The sequence below is a fragment of the Monodelphis domestica genome, chromosome 1, assembly GCF_027887165.1.
Source record: "Monodelphis domestica isolate mMonDom1 chromosome 1, mMonDom1.pri, whole genome shotgun sequence".
NCBI classification, from domain to species: domain Eukaryota; kingdom Metazoa; phylum Chordata; class Mammalia; order Didelphimorphia; family Didelphidae; genus Monodelphis; species Monodelphis domestica.
In genome coordinates this window covers 460,445,262-460,454,214 of record NC_077227.1, presented here as the reverse complement: position 1 = coordinate 460,454,214, position 8,953 = coordinate 460,445,262, and the positions used below count along the sequence as shown (strand labels likewise).

General features: G+C 47.7%; 1 protein-coding gene and 1 pseudogene across 1 annotated transcript in view; both read left to right on the top strand.

Moving 5' to 3' along the window:
* Positions 1-8,953, top strand: part of LOC130456457 (SH2 domain-containing protein 3C-like) — a 17,768-nt pseudogene that overhangs the window by 6,735 nt on the left and 2,080 nt on the right.
* Positions 2,462-8,953, top strand: part of LOC100011772 (SH2 domain-containing protein 3C) — a 27,373-nt gene continuing 20,881 nt past the window's right edge. The window contains exon 1 of the mRNA XM_056812453.1: positions 2,462-2,601. The gene's annotated coding sequence lies outside the window, so the exon portion shown is untranslated. The remainder of the gene's footprint in view (positions 2,602-8,953) is intronic.

Sequence of the window (8,953 nt, the reverse complement as noted above, 5' to 3'; positions counted from 1 at the left end):
TGTCGTTATGCCTCAAGGTTCCTGGCAACTCTCTAGGACTAAAAATCGCAGAATAATCATTGATTTCAGATGGATGGGGACACAGAGGAGGATGAAACCACAGGCCTGGGCAGGAAAAAACCTTTTGTAGCACCTACCTCACAGAGTGCTCACAATGAGATCATAAAGGTGATAAAGTATATAAGGTGATTTTGCAACCTTTAAAACATTATAGAAGGGGGCAGCTGGGTAGCTCAGTGGATTGAGAGTCAGGCCTAGAGACGGGTGGTCCTAGGTTCAAATCTGGCCTCAGCCACTTCCCAGCTGTGTGACCCTGGGCAAGTCACTTGACTCCCATTGCCTAACCCTTACCACTCTTCTGCCTTGGAGTCAATTGACTCCAAGATGGAAGGTAAGGGTTTATAAAAAAAAAACACAAAACACTACAGAGAAGGGCAGCCGGGCAGAATCATAGTTAGAGCCAGACTAGAAATAGGAGGTCCTGGGGTTAAACCAGCCTAAGATACTCCCTAGCTGTGTGACTCTGGGCAAGTCACTTAGCCCAGTTGCCTTAGCCCTTGCTGCCCTCTGTCTTAGAACTGCCACTAAGGTTTGATTTTTTTAACCATCCTATCAATTGTCAGAATTTGAAAGAGGGTGAGGAAAGTCTGAACCAAAGGACACAGAATTTGGAATGAGCAGAAAGGACCAAGACTTATCTAGGAGAAAAGTGAGGCAAAAAAGAATTCTGGGAACTCCATTCATCACATATTCCTTGAGTACTGGCATGTGCATGGTTGTGGGAGGGCAGTGGGGAGACAGGTTGGGATGATTAAAAAAAAAAGGCTCTTATGGTCATGGAGCTCATAGTCTTGTAGGAGCAGGAAGCTAGCAGGGCCAGCAATGTCTGCTAAGGACCCACTGAGTGGTGTCTAGTAAGTGTACTAGACATTTTAGGTGAGGGCACTTCACTCATTCATTCATTTGGTCAATAAATCAGTCAACAAGCATTTATTAAATATTTACTGTGTGTTTACTATGGCCTTAGACACTTCCTAGAGTATGATCCCAGTGTTAAGTCACTTATTCTCATTGTCTAGCTCCTGCTGTTCTCTCTGTCTCTCTGTCTCTGTCTCTGTCTCTCTCTCCCCCCATCTCTCTCTGTCTCTCTGTCTCCTCTCCCTCTCCCTCTCTCTCCCTCTCTCTCTCCCCTCTCCCTCTCTCCCTCTCCCTCTCCCTCTCCCTCTCATCTCTTCTCTCTCTCTCTCTCTCTCTCCCTCTCTCTCTCTCTCTCAATATCTCTCTCTCTTTCTCTCTCTCTCTCTCCCTCTCCCTCTCCCTTTCCCCTCTCTCCTCCTCTCTCATCTCTCTCCTCTCTCTTCTTCTCTCTCTCTCTCTCTCTCTCTCTCTCACAATATCTCTCTCTCTCTTTCTCTCTCTCTTCTCTCTCTCTCTCTCTCTCACTCTCTCTCTCCTCTCTCTCTCTCTCTCTCTCTCTCTCTCTCTCTCCTCTCTCTCTCCCTCTCCCTCTTCCCTCTCCCTCTCCCTCTCCCTCTCTCCCTCTCCCTCTCCCTCTCCCTCTCCTCTCCCCCACTCCCCCATCCCCCTCTCCTCTCCCTCTCCCCCTCTCCCTCTCCCTCCCCCCCCTCTCTCCATCTCCCCTCTCTCTTCTCTCTCCTTCCTGCCTCCTTCCTCTCTCTCCTTCCTCTCCTCCCCTCCCCTTCCTTCCCCTCTCCTTTCCTCTCTTCATAAACATACCAGTGCCTCATGTTCTTTTCTGCATTATTACCCAGATTCTATAGAGATCGACTCTAGACTCTACGTCCCTGGGAAGTCTACATGGGGCAACTGAGGTCTTAGCAATTTGTTCAATGGTCCCCAGTTGGGTAAGTAGGGAGCAGGCCTGGAAGCAGTCTAGAACTCTCAATAGAAATTATTGTATGCTAAGAGGGAGGTAAATGTTTATATATATATATATGTATTATATATATATATTTAACTGCCAGGCATTTTCCCAGGGATACACAGAAAATAAAAAAAAAAAACCAGTGCTTACTTTCAAGGAATATACATTCCAGTGGGAAACACAGGCATGTAAAAATACCTCTTGTATGTACAAAAGACCTGCAGAAATATATGAAAGCAATCAGGGTGGGCTTCACTGAGGAGGTAGGATTTCTTAGAGTGTAAGAAATGGGAAGGAGCTTGGCAAGCATCATTGATAGAAGATGAAATGGCCTCCCAGGATCCTGTCTAGGGCTTTTCTCCATCACTCAGTGATCCCTCCCCTGTGCCCACCATGCACGCACCGGAGACGTTGGGGGTTTGGGTGGGCATCGAGGTGTCCAAGGCGGCTGGCTGTTTCCTCCTCTTCTCCGCTTCAGCTGTCAGCGTTCCAGGAGCTGGGAGGAGTTAGGGGGAGGAACAGGGGGCTGGACAGCTGGGGGGAGGGCTTCCCAGCTCCAGACCAGCTTCCGAAGTTCAGCCCAGCTGCTCAGTCGCCCGGGAGAGAGGGACTTGAGCAGAGGGCCGGAGATTCTCTGGCTGGCGCTGGGAAGCCAGAAACCCAAAGAGCCAAATGACTGAAGTGGGCAGGCGGTACCACACACTGGGCCCCAGAGGGTGAGTACTCCTGGCGGTGGTGGCAGAATGGGGCAACAGCTGACTCCTTGTGCCCTAGAATCAGCAGGACTCGCACTTAAGGGAGCATGCCGGGCCAGAGGGAAGAGATGTTTGGGAGCAACCCAGCCAAGCTTGGTCAGTTTTGGAGCTGGGGGAAACTGGGGCCAACAAAGGGGAAAGTAGCTTCCCCAGCGGGGGTCAGAGAAATAGTTAGAGGGAACATCTGGGTAGAAAAATCTGGAAGCAGGTAAAGATGGACCAGAGAACTGGACATCCACATCTGCCTCAAGAGTCCAGATTTATCAGATATGCCCACCTCTCCTTTGATTGTCTAAGAGGACAACTGTTAACAGCCTGCTGCTAGCTTGAAGGGCCTTGGGCAATTCTTTTTGTTTTTTGTTTTTTGAACTGAATATTGAACATTCTAAGGCAGAAGTAGTCAAGGCTTTGCAATGGGGATAGGTGACCTGCCCAGGGTCACCCAGCTAGGAATGTAAAGGCCAGATTTGAACTCAGGATCTTCCCATCTCTAGACCTGGCTCTCTATCTGCTGAGCCATGCAGCTTGCTGTCCCTTCAGCATTTACTCTAGCAAAAAACAGACCACTGAGTAACTGGGCTTACCCTCACTCCAGCAACAAGGGTTTGAAGCAGGGTGCTTTGCAGTCCGGTCCCTGGGATGTCTGGTTCTCAGGCCCCAGGGGGCCCAGCTCCTCATTTCGTCCTCCACTTCCTATCCCTGTCCCAAGATTTTTTCAGTCCCAAGTGTTGAAAATAGTAAACTCACTTTAGTTTCCTGTTGGTGAACTTGGGGAAACCTGCAGCTGGAAAGCTGGAGAATCAAGTCTTAGGGATAGGGGGCCATGGACGCCGGGATCCCAGCCTTAGGGGACCCTCTGGGCTCCCTGACATTTCTGACATCAGCTTCCCTCCCACCCCAACCATCTCAGAAAGCTTCATCTTCCAACACGAAGTAGAATCAGGGGACTGCTAAGGTCACTTGTGTGATCTTGGGCAAGTCACTTCCCCTAACTTCCTCAACTACAAAACGAAGTTCTAAAATCCAGCCTCACCCAGAGTCTCACTGTTCTGAGACTCTCGAGGTACAGTAGTTGCAGATGTGTGGGGAGGAAGGGCATGGCCCTCCTGGTTCAGTGAGTCAGATCCTGCCTGGCCTCTGAGTATGGAGCATAGTTTTTAGAGAAAGAGACCTTTGAGGTCAAGACTAGACCCCTATGAGAAGAGAAAATTAAGACAGAGAAAATGGAAAGGACTTGGGCAAGGTCAAACAGATCCTTAGTCAGGGGTAGCACCCATCTACTGTCTTCAAAACTAATCTTTCCATTTACATCAAGCTTATTTATACTGGACTGATCCCTTCTCCTCCTCCTCCCCCTCTTCCCCAAGGCTGGCTGCACCTGGTTGGGCAGGAAGGAAGGGGAAGACATGAGAGAGCTCCAGAGGTTCCTCCTCATCCCTCTCCAGCAAGAGTCCCAGAGGAACTCCCTGCTGAGGTCACCCAGTGAGGGCAGGGTAGAAGGGAGGGGTTTGGGGCTCAGGGAAGCCTCCAATAGAATGAGGCTTTAAGGAACCACTGCAGCTGAGAATGCCCAGGAGAAGTATTCCTCTCTCTCATGGCCAAGAGGGGCAACAGGAACAGGTACTGGGTATCCTTTAGATCATTCAGAATTTTAGAATTCCATAACTTGAAGAACTCTTCCATATATAGAAGGAAACTGAGGCCCAGAGGTGGCAGTTATCCACCAAGTTACTATGCAAGTCACTGACAAATAGAACTTGAAAATGACTCTGATGATGCCAATGATTGTTCTATTTAATGCCACAGATCTCAAAGTATATTCTAGACCAGGAGTCCTTCTGGGATCCATAGATAGATTTCAGGATCTAATAGCCTCAGGGAAAAAATTACTTCTTCTCTTTTCTTTCCTTTTCTCTTTCTTTCTCTTTCCTTTCTTTCCTTCCTTCTTTCTTCCTGTCTTTCCTTCTTCCTTACTTCCTTTCTCTTTTCTTTTTTCCTATCTTTCTTTCCTTCCATCCTTCCTTTATTTTTCCTCTTTCCTTCCTTCTTCCTGTCTTTCCCATCTTTCTTTTCTTCCTTCCTTTCTTTCTCTCTTTTTTCCTTTCTTTCTCTTTCTCCCTTTTCTTCCTCCTTCCCCTCCCTCACTTTCTTCCTCCCTCCCTTCCTTCTTTCTTTCTTTCTCTCTCTTTCTTTCTTTTTTCCTTCTCTTCTTTCTTTCTTTCCTTCTTTTTCTCCCTTTCTTTTTTCCTGTGTAATTCTGTGAATTTAGTTCTGTGCATTTATTTCTACACATTTAAAAACATCATCCTGGGATGGGTTTTGCCAACTGCCAAAGGGGCCCATGAGGTAAACCAGTTTAAGAACCCATGTCCCACAACTCCTCCGAGTCAGAGAACCAGGATAGGAAGGATGACCTGCTTGGAGACTGAAAGGGAGTTTGGGGTCTATAGAAGGGCTCAATGAAGGTCATGCTCAGGGCCACAGATAGTGAGGGGAAAGTGAATGGGACCTCATTCCCTGGTCTCCTGTGCTGCATCCTAGCCAGCCCCCGAGAAGAGGTCCAGAGCCATGAGTTACAGCTCCCACCTCAGAAGGATGCAGGGGCGGAGGCAGAGGGATCTCTAGTTCCCCCTCTCTCATTGCTGTTTGGAATGTTGACTCCAGTCCAAGAATTCCCCAGCCCCCTGGAGTCCCACGGTCCCGACCCTCTTGGTCTCTCGGGATGACGTCAGTAATGGGGCATCTGTTAGTGATTACCAGCTTTGGGGGAGTGGGGGTATATTTCCAGCTATCCTGCCCCTGGGCTGTGGCTGTTGGGGGGGGGCTATTCCAGAAGGCTGTCCTCTTTGCCTCAACCTCCAGCCCAGGGCTCAGGGGCACGACGGCTGGGGCCTGTCAACTGGAAGGCCACCCCTCCCTCTTCCCTCCAGGGCCGCTGCCCTCCTGCTCCCAGCATCCTGCCTGGGCTCCCTCCTCAGCTTTCTCACAGTCCCTGAGACCCTCAGACAGCTCTGACTGTGGGAATCTGGGGCCAGGCCTCAGGACTGGGGGCTGGGGGGTGGGGAGGAGTTGTCTTGCTTGGAGGACTCTGGAGTCAGATTCCTTGGCATTCAGGCCTCCCTTATTCCCTTCTCCACTTAGAGCCACTTAAGTGGGTGACACGGATCCAGGCCTCTGGGGACCCTGGGCTTGGCCAGCTTTCTTCTGATCTCTATAGGGAAAATCGCCTACGATCTCCTGCCACACACCTACACCCAGACCCTCGCCCACCCACATCCGTGTGTACACACACACAAACACACTGCTTTAGCTGCTGCAACATCAAGACCCAGCTCCCTCTGGCCCCTGGGATTTGGAGTTCAGGCAGGCTCCAGGAGACTGGGTCTGCCTGAAATCTTAAACCATTGCATAAACAGAGGGGGATTGGCCTGAAAGGCAGGAGAATGAAGCAGAGAAATCGTTGGCAGAGGGCAGTTGGATTTGGAGTCAAGAAGATCTGGGTTCAAACTAAACTTAACCATCTATTTAACCCTGAGCAAGTCACAAACTCTCCAAGCCTCAGTATTCCCATCTGTAAAATGAGAAATACACCTTACAGCAGCGGTGTCAGACTCAACTAGAAGCAGGGGCCACTAATTCCTGTATAAGGATGCTTGAAGGCTGCAAAAATATAATCCATGTTTTATTATATTTTTATTTATTTTGTTAAATATTTCCCAATTACATTTTAATCTGGTTCAGACTCATGGGGAAGACTGGTAAGCTATATGTAGCCTGTGGGCATGTATTTGACACCTCTGCCTTTCAGGGCTATTGGGAGGTTTAAATGTGATAATCTATGTAAAATGCCTTACAAATTTTAAAGTATTACATAAATGCCAGTAATTATTATTCTTGCCCCAGCCCTGCTGCTTATTGTGTATCACTTTAGCTCTCTGGACTCTTACTTTTCCCTATCTTTAAAATGGGTGAGTAAATCTGTCCTCAGACATTTCCCAACTGTGAGACCCTAGGCAAGTCACTTAACCCCAATTGCCTAACCCCTTACCCCTCGAAGGTAAGGATTAAAAAGAAATAAGATGGGTGGGTAGCCTGTAAGGTCCTTTCCAGAACCATTTTCCTGTTGGTTCTGATGGAAAACCAGGGGAGTATGAAGGAAAGCTCTGCCGGCCTCTAAAGGAGCTCCTTTTCGTCCTGTGGTCGTTAGTCCTCCAGGTCCCCATCATCTCTCAAAGCCATCTGGCTTGACTCCACACAGTTTTAAAATCGCAGCTGGTACCTCTCTGGACCTCAGCTTCCTCATCTGTTGTGTGGGAATAATAACGCTGGCTCTCTTGACCTCAAGGGATCTTTGTGAGGGTCAAATGAGATAATGGATGCAAAAGCACTTTGAAAACAGGAGTGCGAGACAACCGAAGGCATCTATTATTGATACTTTCTCCCAGCCTCCTGTGGGGTTGGGGGCCCGGGGTCAGTGGTAGCATGCCCGGAGCCTCCTCAGGACTAGAACTGCTCTCCTGCGCGGCGTTACCCTGCTTGTGGCTTTGGTCAGAGGGGAAGGAGTCAGCTCTGGGGAAAGATGAGCTGCTACTGAGGGGGAACACAAAACTGCCGCATCTCTGTGCCCCTCTGGCCTCCCAGGGAAGCCAGCCTTGTGGGGAAACTGAGCTTCCTCTCGTTATTGACGGGGCGCCCGCTGTGTTGCCGCGGCTATGCTAGGTGCCGAACAATAATAACCACACACAGACCAAACCCTAAAGCCAGCAATTCCTCTTTTTAGGAAAGTTCTATTCCCTGGGCCTGGATAGTTGTGAGTTCAGCATCTGGTCAGACTCAGCTTCTCGGCTGTCAGCCTCCCTAACTACAAAGATCTGACAACTTAAAAAAACAAAACAAAAACTCGCCTTTCTGTCTTAGTATCCATTCTAAGACAGGCCATGGGGGGTTAAGGACTTGCTCAGGGACACCTGGCTAACAAGCATCTGAGGCCAGATTGGAACCCAGGACTTCCTGCCTCTGGAACACATGGCTAATAAGTATCTAAGGCCAGATTGGAGGGGCCTTGTGCTCTATCCACTGAGCAACCCAGCCTGCCTCCACATCATCCCTGAGAGAGTGAAGAAGAACTGAGCAAAATGCCAGGATGGACAAGTTGTGGCCACTGATCATAGTCTAAACCCTTGAGGATTCTCTGTGGCCAAGACGTCAGACAGCTCCCAGAATAACTAGGAACATAAAATAATCCCAGGGGCACACACACTCATACGACACAATACGTCCCAGGATCACACAGAGATATGGATTCCCCCTTGGCTAAATCACTATGTATCTCTGGGAAAGGAGGTGGTAGCCTAGATGACAAATACCAGTCCAGAAGCTTCTTGCACATTAAGGTGACATATATACTCTATAGTGCTCTGATGAATGAATATAAGAATAATCGGGCATCAGGTTTGCTAAGGGAAAATCTCTCTTGATGCTAAGACACCTTCTGGCTTTTCTTTCTGGAAGGATGCTTCATAACCATTTCAAAATAGTTGCCATCATCACCCAGAATCTTGCAGATAGGCTCTAAGAAAAGAACAAACTTTGAGTAGTTTCTGGGATTTTTTATTTCACCAAAAGAAAGATCTGATCTTGATTATGCCCAGAAGGCTAGTCTATCTTCTTCACAAATTTTTCAAGATGTCATCTCTGAGTCTCAAGAACTTTCTAGAGACTCTAATGACTCCTAATGATTCCTTTCCTCAAAGACTGGGGACAAAAACAAGAAGTGGCCACCCCTTGACACCCCTTGGCATCAGTCCAGATGGGACAAGTGTAAGGAAGATCCTCTCTTTCCATTGTCTCATGCTTTCCAGATTAGCAGCCAAACTGACAGAGGAATTGGGATTGGTTCCTTCTCTTTCCAGGTCTCCATTTTCCTTCTCTTTCATGTAGAGAGTCATCTCACTCTAGAGCAGCTGAGGAGGGGAAACCTCAGATTGAAAAGTGCCATGAACTCTCTGAAAAAGGGAAAAATGGGTTTATTAAAACTGCTTTATTAGCATACTTCTTCAAGCTAATGAAAGAATTAGCAAGCATTAATAATAAAAATAAATTGGCTTGTGTGATCAATTAATGTAATTAATGCTGATTAATCAAATAATTGAGCTGATTTATCTCATTCTTTGCTGCTATTGAATAATTGAGCACCTTGTGAGTCTACAAAATAAAAACATATAAATAGATGAATGGAGCCGGCTATTTTAAATAATTAATATACTTAATTATTGGAGCTCATTTTTTAGCATGATTTAAAAAAATTACTGGA